This window comes from Xenopus laevis, chromosome 9_10S (assembly GCF_017654675.1).
Source record: "Xenopus laevis strain J_2021 chromosome 9_10S, Xenopus_laevis_v10.1, whole genome shotgun sequence".
Classification (NCBI taxonomy): domain Eukaryota; kingdom Metazoa; phylum Chordata; class Amphibia; order Anura; family Pipidae; genus Xenopus; species Xenopus laevis.
This window is the reverse complement of record NC_054388.1, coordinates 73734197-73747676: the sequence shown is the minus strand read 5'-3', so window position 1 is coordinate 73747676 and position 13480 is coordinate 73734197. Positions and strand designations below refer to the sequence as shown.

At 38.7% G+C, this 13480-nt stretch overlaps 1 protein-coding gene across 1 annotated transcript in view; it reads left to right on the top strand.

Annotated features, from left to right (window-relative positions):
* Positions 1 to 13480, top strand: part of ube2f.S (ubiquitin conjugating enzyme E2F (putative) S homeolog) — a 98465-nt gene that overhangs the window by 82725 nt on the left and 2260 nt on the right.

Here is a 13480-nt window from a genome sequence, read left to right as displayed (position 1 = left end):
TACTTACACCTCAGGGGCTCTAGAAATCATTTTATATTTTGTATAAATAGACCGAAGATATCACATCATTTTAGCGTTAGACTTTAATTAGCTGCTTCATTGTTCTATTCAGCAATCTTTTCACTGGCTGTTTCCATCCATAAGTGTCCCATGAGAGACCAACCGCAGAATTTATCCACAAGTTTGCTCAACACATCTAAGCAGGTTTTAATCATCCGTAGTTGTTTTAGAGAGTAGAGTGATTATAAAGTCCATTAAACTATAGTGGATGTTCACTTAATCTGTGTTAGAAATATCTGTTACTGTTATATTTTTGTTGTGAAATCCTCAACCCAACATTGTTTTTTTTTGGCTGCAAACAACTCTTATGCTGTGCATCGCTGAGAGGTTTTGCCAGCTCTAATTGGCTGATTTTCTCAACAATCTTGCATTCTTAGCCAACTGAACACACTAGCAATGTGTCTGACTAAACCAAGGTATTTTTATAATGTAAGATTTTAATGAACTGCGCTTATTTTCAAAAGTGAGGTGTAAACATCCCTCCTCACATTAGGGAGTTCTACTACAGGTATTGGATCCTTTATTAGGACACCAGTTATCCAGATTCAATTTTAAGCATACAATTCTATTAGAAATAATTTCCTTTTATCTATAATAATAATAAAGCATTACTTTGTACTAGGAAGTAAATAAGCTGCATGAGTGTATATTAGTGGCTAAACAATCCTATTGGGTTTATTTATTGAGTTATTTATTAAAACTTTTATAGTAAAATTATGATTTTTTTTCAAGATTTATTATGCCCCAAAGTCTGAATCTGAAAATACTCTAAAACCTGTCAAATTCACTTTTCATGTTCAAATTCATGTCCCTTTAACCAGGTGAACCTTTACGAATTTTGGGGTGTTTGACGCTGGTTTTCCTTCAAAAACTCAATAAATTTGAGTTTTTGGAGTGGCAATTCAATAAAGTCGTATGATCCAAATTGAAACTCGATATTTTGTAGTTTTTTTAACTTGAAATTTTTTTTCAATTAGATTTTTTTCAACCTGAAATATAAGTAAATAAGCTAAATTGGTGGATAGGAGTTAGGTGCAGTTTGTTTCTAGTAAAATATGAGAAAAAAACTTAAATGAGAATTCAACCCCTAGGCGCAAAAATCCCTCCCCTTCCCTTTCGTAGGGGGGGGAGGTAGGCCTTCTCCCCCCCCAAGGGCAAATGCCCCTAACTTCTTACTTACCCCTCCTTCTAGGTCCTCTCCAGCGGAGTTCACGGCAGCCATCTTCTCCCAAACGATTTTCTTCCTGTAATCAGCGACGTTTGGTGGCGCATGCGCAGTAGGAGCCATTTACCGGTAAGGATCTACTGCACATGTGCCGAAAGTCACAAAGTTTCCGAAAAAAGAAATCGTAAACTTTAGGGCGCATGCGCAGTTGGAGGCATTTGCTGGTACGGAGCTACTGCGCATGCGCCGAAAGTCACAAAGTTTCCAATTTCTTTTTCCGGAAACTTTGTGACTTTCGCCGCATGCGCAGTAGATCCTTACCGGTAAATGCCTCCTACTGCGCATGCACCACCAAACGCTGCTGAATACAGGAAGAAGAGTGCTCGGGAGAAGATGGCTGCCGTGAACTCCACTGGAGATGACCTAGAAGGAGGGGTAAGTAACAAGTTAGGGACATTTGACCGGGGGGGGTTGGCCGGGGGGGGAGGAATGAGGGAGGCCTACATAGGGGAGGGGGAGGGATTTTTGTGCCTAGGGGGTTGAATTCTCCTTTAAGGTATTAAGATCCAAATTATGGAAAGATCCTACACTTATATTCAAGAACAATATATCTTATGTATAAATAATGATCTAGGCAGCATTACTGCCTGTTTCTTGCCATTAGATTTCAGCCTATTAAAATACAAAACATCAGAACAGGAAGCTGGTGTTCATTGGCCTTCATGAAAGCATTGGTACCAGCGTGTATAAATCTGTAAACATAGCAGGTTTCAAAATGTTAAGCATTAGGGATTGTAATTCCAGAAAAGTATAATTGCATTGTTAATCAAGCTATATATCGTATGGTATGAAAGCACCTTCCAGGCCTCGCTTTGTCGCAAACAACTCATTAAGCTTTGCCAAAAAATATTTTAATTAAAGTGTGAAAAGCTCCAAACGCACCCAGCTTGTTGCCTGGAATTTCTTCAGCAGCAACTGTATGTGCTTAGTGAAAGTCTTTGCTGTAATCAGTGTGGTGAGCAGTATTCACTAGTTCTCCATGATGATATAAGAAAGTTATCAGGGTTTGAGGGGTTTGACTCTCTAGAAACAGATATATAATTCATACTTTATGGGGGTAATTTACTAACAATCGAATTTCGATTTTTTCTTCCACAAAACTCTAAAAATGTTGTGGTTTTTCTAACCAAATATTCTAAAAACAATTCGAGATCTATTAAGTGAAAAAAATACGAAAACCCCTAAGGCAAAACTTTGCCCAGTAAAAGTTATCGAGGTGCTGTAGATGTCAGTGGGAGCTGCGCTGAAATGGAATTGATTTTTTTCCACTAGAAATTGTCCGAAAAAAAACTTGAATTGTTTGAGTTTTTTAAGGTAATCATATTTTTTAGCACATCATTCAGTGTTTTTTTTTTTCATACTTTTTATTCCTATTTTTTAGTAAATCTCACAACATTCACAGTTTTAGTGTTTGTGAGTTTAGTGGTAGCTTCAAAAACCTTTAATAAGTAAGCCTGTATTGGGGTGACTTATCAAGGTTCGAATTTGAATTTTTGCCATGATGCTACAGAGTTGATTATTAAATTTTGATGTAAACTGCACTGATTTAGGAGTTGAAATGTAATGAAAGCCTGAATTAATTAGTAATCATAACCTAAGCTCAGGAAACTGACCACAGCACAGAACATGTGCAGTGAAATAGCAGAAAAGAACATGGGGAACTACTGGGTCATTTTCAGAGGCACAGATCTTCACAGCTTCAAGGATACTGTCATGGGAAAACACGTTTCCGAGATGCATCAGTTAATAGTGTTGCTCCAGCAGACTTCAGCGCTGAAATCCATTTTTCAAAAGATCAAGAAACAGATTTTTTTAGTATTTAATTTTGAAATCTGACATGGGGTTAGACATATTGTTAATTTCCCAGATGCCCACAGGCATGTGACTTGTGCTCTGATGAAGTTCAGTCACTCTTTACTGCTGTACTGAAAGGAGTGATATCACCACCCCCCCTCACCCCCCTCCAGCAACCCATCAGCAGAACAATGGGAAGGTAACCAGATAACAGCTGCCTGGTAGATATAAGAACAGCAGTCAGTAGTAGAAATCCATGCCCCACTGCAACTCCTTCAGTTACATTGAATAGGAGAAACAATAGCCTGTCAGAAAGCAGTTCCATAGTGCAGCATTGGCTCTTTCTGAAAGCACATGACCAGGCAAATGACCTGAGATGGCTGCCTACACACCAATATTACAACTAAAAAAAATACACTTGTTGGGTTAGGAATGAAATTTGACATGGTAGAGTGAATTATTTGCAGTGTAAACCGTGTAATCTAGAAATAAAAACAACATCATCAAAAATCATGACAGAATCCCTTTAAGTGTCCAAAGGGTAGATTGGGATGTACCAGTAGCCCTTTAGCTGGTTTTCAATAGATCTCAAGACTCAACAAACAGCTTGTCTAAATCACCCTCCTGTCTCATGCTTTTCATTCAGATCTTTTTTTATATTAAAGGGATACTGTCATGGGGAAAAATTTTTTTCAAAAAGAACCAGTTAATAGTGCTGCTCCAGCAGAATTCTGCACTGAAATCCATTTCTCAAAAGAGCAAACAGATTTTTTTAGATTCAATTTTGAAATCTGACATGGGGCTAGACATAGTGTCAATTTCCCAGCTGCCCCTGGTCATGTGACTTGTGCCTTCACTTTAGGAGAGAAATGCTTTCTGGTAGGCTGCTGATTTTCCTTCTCAATGTAACTGAATGTGTCTTAGTGGGACATGGGTTTTTACTATTGAGTGTTGTTCTTGGATCTACCAGGCAGCTGTTATCTTGTGTTAGGGAGCTGTTATCTGGTTACCTTCCTATTGTTCTTTTGTTTGGCTGCTGGGGGGGGAAGGGAGGGGGGTGATATCACTCCAACTTGCAGTACAGCAGTAAAGAGTGATTGAAGTTTATCAGAGCACAAGTCACATGACTTGGGGCAGCTGGGAAATTGACAAAATGTCTAGCCCCATGTCAGATTTCAAAATTGAATATAAAAAAATCTGTTTGCTCTTTTGAGAAATGGATTTTAGTGCAGAATTCTGCTGGAGCAGCACTATTAACTGATTCATTTTGAAAAAAATATTTTTTCCCATGACAGTATCCCTTTAAGTGATTTAATTTCACAGAAGAGGGACCGCTCCAAGTTAACACTTCCTGTTTGCTGCTTCAACCGGGTGCTCAGTCCACAGCGTCCCCACTGCTAGAATTCACATAGACATACAGAAGAAAGGACGGCACTCCGATACGTGGAATAGATGTTTATTCCAAACACATACAAGGATCCAACGCGCTACGCGTTTCGGGAATCACTCCCTTAATCATAGGCCTATGATTAAGGGAGTGATTCCCGAAACGCGTAGGGCGTTGGATCCTTGTATGTGTTTGGAATAAACATCTATTCCACGTATCGGAGTGCCGTCCTTTCTTCTGTATGTCTATGAGTATCCCTTTAAGGTTACATAAGAAATAGTTGTTTAAATATAACAATATACATTTTCTTATAAACCGATACTATAGTAATATTTTCAATGGAACAGAATGCTAACAATGCTTTTATGGATGTGAATCATAATGGGACAACATCACTAAAAGCAGACCTCGCATTAGTAAAGTATGGGCTCTCTGGGCTTTAGAGATATGTTGACCATGGGCTATTACAGAACACCAAAACATGGTCAGCATTTCTACCCTACTTCTTTTTTACATTTTAGTTCTCCTTTAAGATGGCTAGTGATATATGTTTTTAATACAGTGTTTAATATTATATAAAGCTCAGCCATTGTTGTTTATATATTGTCATTTGTCTTTTCCACTTCAGGGTTGAACAGCTGTTCGTTTTGAATTAATATTGATGTTGTAACCTTAGCAGTACGTTTAAATTTAGATTAATTGTTCTTACAAAGTTTTATGAGACTATTAGGGAGTTGGCCCTTCTGTTGTGGATTTTTGATTTTTGCTCATTGACCATGTTTAGAAGCCAGTGGAGACAGTCGAGTCCTGCATAGTCAATATCCTTATTCTTTATTTTATACAGCACTGATGTAATCTACAGCAATTTACAGACATTATGAGTCCCTGCTCCAGTGGCACTTACATCCTAACTAAGGTCTTTATCACTATTCAACCTATCTGTAAAAATTGCATTTTGTTTTTTTTAATAATTTTTCGGTGAGCAACTTCCGCTGGAACTTACTTACAAAGGTCTGAAGCAGTGTAAAATTACGGAGGCAAATCAGGCGTCCGCACAGCATAAAATAACACCTTGATAAATTTGCCATTTATTTTACACAGCTTTTTAAATTGTTTTTCTGACGAATTTCATTTTACACAGCATAATAAATTGGCCCCTAAATGTAATGGAAGATCCATTAATTGGGTAGGATATAAAACAGCAGGCATTTGTCTGATGTGAAACCTGGCAGTACAGTCTGAAAATTAACTTGTTATTAACCATTATAAAATGGATTAGAATTTTTAGCTGAAATGATCAAACAATACATTGCTACGATAACTGTTAAAGCAAAACATCACTGCCTTACCTTTCCCATGGAGTGAAATGATTGTGGGGATTTTAATCTAGAAGAAATAAGGGGTCAGTACATTCCAACATAACCGAGATGGGGCAATTGGTTTTGGTAAGCCATGTATTAAACTCTATATTTCTCCAGTAGAGCAGCTAATAATATTTTATTGGCCACCATGTTGTGACCCCAGAGTGGGAGGTCATAATAAATTGTAAATTTGCCCCCAGTTCTTAACACCTAATCCTAGTTATATTATTTCATAACTATATATGAACCATATTGTCACATTGTGGTGTATGGGGGATGTGCAGTATTTTAAATAAACATGGAAATGCCTATTTTGCCACTGCCACCTTAGGTTGAGAAAAGTCACTGGCACATGTTGAGATAAGTCACCTACAAATGCTTTCCCACCGACAATAATAGTGAATTACAGACGGGCAAACATACATGTTGCAGATTTATTGCAGGCAGCTTATCTCAAAGCAGTCATGGCCTCTAGGTTTTAGAGCAAAAATAATGGCCATCTGGAAACCAACCCTTTATTTAAGAAGTTAGTCTCCAGGGGCACACCTGCCATGAGACAAGGATAGAACTGGAATCTGGATAATAAACCGGAAATTCAACTTTTATAGCGCAGAGAGAGCAATGCACCCCCTCCAACGCAAAAAAGGTAAGTGTGGCTGGCTAAAAGGGGGCGGCTTAGGGGCCAGCATCACCCTGTTAGTCTCTCTTGCCTTTCCATACCTGCAGATGGAAACACATTCATAATCTGTTCTCATTGGTGGTCCTGTGCACTTTCTTTTGCAAGACTGTCCTCTCCTGCTGAATGTATGCTGTCTATAAACACAAGTGAGATAAAAGGGCTTTGTTGAGCAATGGCGATAAGCACCTTATTGCCTCAAAGGCTAATTAATTTTTTTTATGAGGGAAACTGACCTTTGCAGTGGAAAGCTCTTTTTTTTGATGCTCTTGCTGACGGTATGACCCAGATATGATTATATTAGTGAAATCAAATGCCACCAAGTTAAAGGTGCTTAATTGGAGAATGTGATAAACAATAGTCTTCTAGGAGGGGAGTAGACTAACAACTTGGAATGAAGAGGTACGTTAACCTGTTACTCATGCTGCCTTACAAAGTATTCATATAGCTCACTTGCTGTAGTATTTATTTATAGCTTTCATCCAGTGCAGCAGTCATTCTGATTGTCCTGCTGAATTGTGCTTGGAGACCTTGTTTCATGATATCTCTCTGTTCAGGCCGTTCGGAAAACCTAGTGAGTTGTCTTCTAAGAGTTTAAGCAAAATGTGATTTAATAGTAACTGCTAGAGGGGCACCTCCTTGTGTATTATGGTGACTAGTTGGCCTTCCAGCTGTCGGAAAACTGTCCATCTGTAAATAGAAACATGCTTTCTTTTCATTAGCCAATATATACATGTATCAGAACTGCCTGCACTCTTGCCTGGAAATTGTTATTCAGACAGCTAGAGGGCCACTGTCTGATATACACTATGGATAATTATACGTTCCTCTATGAGAGCAGTGCTCGCCAGCTGTTATAGAATAAGAACTGCCTGCACTATTGCCAGGGGGTAATTCATCACAACAGATGGAGGGCCACCTTCTCATATGCACATTGGATACTGACAAAAAAGTGTGTTGGGGACTGCTGGAGGTCCACAGTTTATCTGCTATTGGATACTGACAAAAAAGCATATTCCTTTACATGAGTGGTGGCCCTCTAGCTTGTGCATGTAGATCACAATTTACTTAATCTAAGGTTGAAGGGAATCATTGCTAGGAGGGACCACACCATAGGATCTAAGAGCTGCTGCTTCAATAGAGACTGTTATACAATGTAAATAATAAGCAAATACATTTGCTGTGTAACAGCTGATAATGGGCCACAATAAAACATTAAATGAGCAGAGACTGATAAATTTGAATCAGGCTGGGAGCAGAGACACGCGGCAGGACTTACACTACTTTTATATTTTACCATTTTTCCAGAATTGAAGTTTAATGTTCCTGTTTCTAGTGTTTCAGCTCAGTAATTCAGGCGCAGATTCTGAACTGCTACAATTTGCTGCATTAGTTGATACATTTCTCAAGCAGCATCTGTGAACTTTTAGCAACTATTATATCAATTATACCAACTGCCTTAAATGAAACTCAGGGATTCTGCTCAGCAGGGACAAAGATAACAAATGTATCAACTGATGTATCAATTTAGAACAGTTAAAGAGTCGGTGACAACCAACCCTGAGCTTCTTCAGAAACACATACAGTAAGTGGAAGGTGAAAAATAAAACATTTAAAGAAGTCTTCATTTCTGGTAGACTCTGAAACCAATGGCACGGCAAGTATTGGATGTGAACAAAACCTTTAGGGCTAGGCCACACGGGAAGATTTCAGGGAAATTAGTTGCCTGGCGACTAATCGCGGCGTCAATCTCTCTGAATGGCTTGCTGTTATCTTGCACCCGCTAGCGCTAAATTAGCGCTAGCGGGTACGAGATACCAGCAAGCCATTCAGGGAGATTGGTCTCCTCAAAGACGCGGCGATTAGTCGCCAGGCGACCAATCTCCCTGAATCTTCCCGTGTGGCCCTAGCCTTAAAGGTAGCCACAGCAACAAGTGATAAAAAGAATTGTAGAAAGGGTTTGTTAACTTCAAAACATATTTTCCAATCGTTTCAGAGTAATTTGGAAGTTATGTTAAAAAAGGGCAAAGATGCCAATATTTCTTGCCACGACCTTACATATTTCTGTTTTCTATCAGTGTATTTATGGAAGACTTTGTTGATGCACAATGTTTGCCACAGAGGCAGCCACTGAGAGTCTCCTAGTGGCTTAGTGTTCCTCTGGGTATAAAGTATGTCTTAATTCCCTTCCAGCGTTGAATCATTTGCAAATGTTTCCTTGTATTTGCTTTATGGAGGGCGAGTGGTTAACTCACAGGGACAGATTATGGGTGCCTAGAACTGGGCGCCAGGGGCTCATAATGAAAATGTGTGCTTCTTGTTGGTTTACCTAAAATCATTTTTGTTTAGGTTAGTTTATTATTTAAACACTGCCCTAATTGTATCTTCCACCATTTCTCTCCCCACTGGAGACTGGAAAATAAATACAGACACTTCTGTGTAAAGAACATCAGTCAGAACATTGTACCAGCAGTGGACCAGCAATTTCTTTATGATAAGAAATGTTCTTTTAAAAGGACAGGAATTAGAGAAGAGGGCACACACCCATTAAAAATATAGTGCGAGGAGCTAATCCATAGGGAGGCTCTTCATGTGGGTCTCCAAATTTAACATGTAACTAATCAGGAAAGGATTGCACACTATATTTACAAAAAAATATATATTTATTACATGGGAAAAAAAGAAAAATTTTACACAAAGGCTTACCTTTGATTTTTGTATTCTGTGTAAATTTTTCTTTTTTTCTCCCATGTAATAAATATATTATATGATTTTTTTAAATTGAGTGTGCAATTCTTTTAATAGGACAGTCCTGTGTCCTGAACCATTGGCCAGTGCAAAAAAAGTCATTTAATAAATACGTAAATTTTCTTCATAAAATGAATGCTGGTTTGGTCATATTGTTCTGCTATATAATGTTTTTAAGCAGCCATATTTCTGAATTAAGAGAACATTCTAACGAGGGAAAATGTTCTCTGTTTAGTCACAACTTGTCTGCAATTTCATTGGTTTTAGTACAAATATTGTCTTATGTTTAAAACCTTTAAGAAAAAAACTTTACGAATATATTTACAAGGGTCTCATTTAAATACTTAAGTAACCAAATGATTTTCTATAAGAGATCAAATGTCTCCCTTTTTAGGACAATGATAATGCCGGTCATAAGAATATAAAATAGAAGCAGGTGGGCATAGAAAATGAAATGTATGTTCTGAGGTCTAGAAATAACCCCTTCAATGCCTAGAACATGGTGCTGCTAACATGAATGCTATTCTATTTAGGCCTATGGTACCTGCACTTTTTGTTGTGTTTTGTTTTTTGGAAAAATTGCTTTAAAGTCTGCTGTGTGATTTAAACTTTTCAGCCCTATTTACAGGTTTATCACTGTTTATTCCAAAGCATTAGTGACAAACTCATGAGCTGAGAACATGCAGGTGTTAATAAATAGTAGTGTAGGGCGAGTGGGAGGATGTTCTCTGAAACTGAGCCCTCCTCCCACAGGGTGTTTCTTGCAGAATATTCATTTCCCAGAGCCTCCGAAGTCCCAACATCATATGGTAAGGAAAAGCAGTCCCTAATAAGGATAACTATAGTATTCTGTAGAATTGATTTCCTAAAAAGAAATAAACCACTCTGGCTATTACCAGATCTGAGATATTCAAAATTATTTTCAAATATTTTCAAAATATCATTTGTCATTCTTTCTTCTTGACTTCCGTAATATAATGTAGCCATATCTCCTTATGTGACGTAATAAACCAATGGGGGGACCTGGACCACGGGGTCTGCTTCCTCTATAGTTAATAAAATACCCCAACCCTACACGAGCTGGGTACAGTCAGGTGGAGGGAGGGTCAAGTAGAAGCTGTAGTCCAGTGGGATGTTCCACTCGAAAAACTCTGATTTTTGTTACATGTTTATGCCCCCACAGACTGGGGTGAACTGTGAGTATATTTCTTCCCATTTCCCTTCATTCCCCTAAATATTGGACGTTTACTTACAGTGGTGCATATATAGGCAATCAGCATCATTTTTGTTATTTTGGGTCCCAGTCCAACACTAATCATTACTGATTTCTGTTTTCACCAATGGAGTAATTCTGGGGAGCCAGGTTCCCCAACAAAAAAAGCTGCACTGGAGGGTTGTGTGTATTACCTGCGTCTGGTCAATTCCAGGGCTCCCTGTCTTGATATATTTAGTTCTCTATGATTACCGCATAGACTATTGTGGTGGAGTCAAATGCAAACATATGCACCGAGTCACAAAATGCATGAGCTGGACAAGGAGTCCCAAATAAAGGAGATGCAGGAATGCTTTGTAGCCAAAGGGTTTGACCAGTGACTTCTGTCTTCTCAAGCACTAACAGGACCAATCTTCCTTACTCTCTGCTTCCACAAAGACTGAGAGATTTTCAATTTGACTTTTAATGAAACTACTAAAAGAATTGGACAGAGTGCGAAGATTGGTTTTTACTCCTTACCCATAAAAGACACTTCACTTCCTATGATGCCTCCAAAACTGGTAGAAACCTTGGAGACCTTATCAAAAGGGATTTGATCTCTACAACACCAATAGAGATTGGCTGGTTATTCAAATCTATTCCAAACATATCGGACATAAAAAAAAACCCCTCAGAGTTGACTGCAGTTCCTATACCTGACCATTTCTGCTCCTAGAAGAGGAGGAAATCTCCTCTTGTTGCAAGTGGATACACCTGCTATAAACTGTAACACCAGGGGTTTCAATTCCATTTTACCCCTTCAGTATTTTCCTCATGTGTAATATGCTGATGATTTTTTGGACTATACAGTATGTGTGTGTTAAACTTGAGCTCTACTGATTGGCCTATTGATCAGTTCCAAATAATATTATTTCAAAACAGGGTCTGCTTCCTCTGTAGTTATGCCCTTGTTTACCATGGTCCCCTTATTATACTTTCTAACTTAAATAGATGGCTGTTGGAGTGTTCCAAATGGTAAGTCATTGACTTTAAATATTAAACTCATAACCTTGGACAGCACAATACTATTATACCCCATTTACACGTAGACACATTTGAGGAATATACTACACGGGCTCTAGCTTGAGCTCAGTCATTGGTCGCTGGTCCATTCAGTCTTTACCCTCTTTCAACTGTGCAGGTAATACTTGTTTGAATGCACACATAATGTACAGGTTGGACACACTAATCAGAGAGAGAGAGAGAGAGGTTATCTGGATTTCAAGCTTAGAAAATATTACTCCGCAGAAAATGAAACCAATGGGCTGGCAGAAACGTAATTATCCAATATATTCTGTAGCATAATCTTTACCACCTGTGCCAAACAGTGAGGGAAGTTGTATGTGCTGTCTCTGTTTCTATAAAGGTAAATTGAGGTTGTGCCATAAAACGTATGCACACAAACAAAATGAATGGATAAAATAGGCCAAGAGTTGATCTTGTTTGAGTATTTTCCTTTTTTCAGCTTCATCAGGGATTTCACTGTGCAGTCATTACATTGCCGACTATGCCAACATTGTTGTACAAAGTGATGGCGGTCATTGGCTAAAAAAGAAGTTCTCTTTCACTGAAAAAGAAAAGTTGAAAAGATGCAATAAATATTTGTCACTAGAACTTCCGAAAGGGACACGATTCAAACTGTTCTTTCTGTCCAGCAGTGACAATTCAGTAAAACTACTAAACAAGCACAGCAGGAGGTGGTCATGCCGTAATTTGGCCGCCATTCATCCCAAGAGATGTTCCACTTCCAACTGACTAATACATGGACTTATCAAACCACACATCACATAAAAGTACTGCAATTCATTTGCAAATGCAGTGTAGTGTGCAAGGGAAATCTTCAGATGCAAATTGACATGTTTTTACCCACAATGCAGCCCCCCTGCAAAAAAAAAAAAACCCAGTGTTATTGCAGCCCTGAGTAGCGTAGTGCCTCTGTAATTGGACCTAATACATAAAAACTAATGCAATTGCACATGCTCAGGTTTGCAAATCAAGTGGGTCCAGAAAGGCAAAAAATAGCTAGCAACCATGAACTGCATATTCAGCCTGAATTGTCAGCCTGTAACATAAAAGAGAGCATTCTTAGTTTGGACAAACAAAAATATGAACACAATTTATAATGGGAATGCACTGCACCATAATAATGAAATCAATAAGAAAATACAGTGATCTCATTCTGATCATTGCCCATTGGTTTTGGTTCTTTTATCCTGCATTCCTCTTTTATAAAGTTTATTTTACATGTACCCGTAATTTCAGATTTACCCTTGTGTGCTGCCAATTGTTTGTCACAGTAGGGCTCATTTTCTTTAATAATGAACTTTGGGGCAGATGCTATCTTTATAGTAAGAGCCGTGCATAGGTCCACTTCAAATATAGTATATCAATTAGAAACATGCACAGCTTCTCACTTAAACATTTATTTGTGCATTTTAACCACAGCAAAGTTGCATATTAACACATTCACAAAACACACCACAGTGCAGTGTCTCCCCCCGGGCTGCCTACCTTGTGTTAGCCACTCCCTCCTGACACGTTTTGCGCCATTGGGCGCTTCATCAGAGGAGGTGTGGCTGATACCAGTCTTGTCCCTTAAATAGCTGTGGGCTTATTTTATACAGGTTTACTTTTATACAGATTTCTCATTTTCTTTACCCTGGGGCGCAAGTGCAGGAGTGCAAAAGGGGTGCAAGTGTCCCAACATTTAGTGCTCACTTAAGCAGCACTTGCACCCCAAGGTAGGCTGCTCTCTACTCCTCATAAGAAACCGTTTTGGCAACTGTATTTTGTTAGCAACAGAAGAGTAAATTAGTGATGTTTGAGTTTGTACAACATGAGTGGGACCCGCAGATTTACTGTGGGTCAGGCAGGTTCAGGCCAACTTCCGCCAGAGTTTTGAGTTGTGTGGGTTCGAGTTGAGCTCTTCCTTCTGCTCTCCCCGCCCATCACCTTAAAATGCTCTATTTGTAGTCTC